The sequence below is a fragment of the Hipposideros armiger genome, unplaced genomic scaffold (genome assembly GCF_001890085.2).
Source record: "Hipposideros armiger isolate ML-2016 unplaced genomic scaffold, ASM189008v1 scaffold_777, whole genome shotgun sequence".
NCBI lineage: Eukaryota > Metazoa > Chordata > Mammalia > Chiroptera > Hipposideridae > Hipposideros > Hipposideros armiger.
This window is the reverse complement of record NW_017732127.1, coordinates 886,647-888,099: the sequence shown is the minus strand read 5'-3', so window position 1 is coordinate 888,099 and position 1,453 is coordinate 886,647. Positions and strand designations below refer to the sequence as shown.

Below are 1,453 nucleotides of genomic sequence, written 5' to 3'. Positions count from 1 at the left end.
ATCTTTCTCACCTGCCACATTCAACCTCATCAAGTGCTCTTGATTCCACTTCCAATTAATTTCTCACATGATGCACTTCTTTCCATTTAAACTGCTTCCACCCTAATCCAAGGCATAATCTTCTCTGACCGGAGCTTGTAGTAGCAATTAAAAGGTCTTTCCCCCTGTCTTACCCCACTCTAATCCATTTTTCACATATCACCCAAAGTCATCCTTTAAAAACATAAATCTAGTGTAAATCTTATAGAGCCACTCAAAATCCTTTACTGCTTTCTGTTTTACTCAGAATAATATGCAGACAGACCTACAAGGCCCTCCAAGATCAGGCCCCTACCTGTTTTTCCAAAATCATCTTATACTGTCTTCCACCTCGCTAAGCTGGCCTCTTTTTTTCTTCAGATTCTTTAGCTAGGCTCTTTCCTGACTCAGAACCTTTAAGCATACTGTTGTTTCTACCTGGAAAGCTCTTACTTCCCTTAACTTAGCCAATTCCTAGCCATCATTCAAGGTTCATCTTAAGTGTCACTACCTCAGAGCTTCCCTGATCCATGAGGGAATAATCCACATTATTCCCTTTATATCACTATGCTGCTTTTCTCCATAGTTTAAATGTCTGTTTCTAATTGTAGTGTTCCCTTTCATTAGATCTGCCTCCTGCACCGGACAAGTCCCATAAGGGCAAGAATCTTTTCAGTTCTATTCACCATTGCATACCCAGCACCTAGCAGTTAGGTGCTCAGTGAGTAATTTTGGAATAAGTTAATGTTACCATATCTCTCATTAGGTAAATTCAACCAATTTATACTATTATGAAAAGTATGATTTTGGGTCAGTTTTTCACAATTAAGTTTATTTTGGTATATGTTGAAAGATGGCAGGTATTTAACTTGATTTTTCCCAGTTAGCCATTTGTCCTGTAACCCACCATTATTCTGTAATTCAGCCTTTTGTCACTTCTTTAGAAATACTACATATTACAATAAATTCTTATATCTTAAACCTCTTTCTGGACTTTGTTTTCTGGTACGTTGCTCTGTCAACCTAGGTGCCATGACCATGCTATTTTAGTTATTTTTGTTGTATAGTATAGAATTGTTTTGGAGATTCCTCTTCATTGCATTAATTTTTTTGTTTGTTTCCATCCTGTATTCTCCCAGATGAACTCTTGCTGAGTTACAAAGTACAAAATCCTATTGGAATTTCAATTGAAAATTTATTGAATTTACAAAGTAATATTTAGTAATATTAGTCTTCCTATCTACAAACATACTTTGTTCGTGTCCCTCTTCAGTATTTTGTAATTTTCATTATGGATCCTGAAAATTTCTAAATTTTAGTTTTAGGGATATTTTTTATTGCTATTGGAAAGAAATGGTTTTTCTAGTTAGATCTTGTACCTGCTAGTCGCTGATATACAGAGAAAAGCTATTTATTTATTTATTTTATTATTATT

At 34.9% G+C, this 1,453-nt stretch overlaps 1 protein-coding gene across 4 annotated transcripts in view; it reads left to right on the top strand.

Moving 5' to 3' along the window:
* The window catches only part of GKAP1 (G kinase anchoring protein 1), a 96,870-nt gene that overhangs the window by 81,137 nt on the left and 14,280 nt on the right, over positions 1 to 1,453 (top strand). The window lies entirely within an intron of this gene.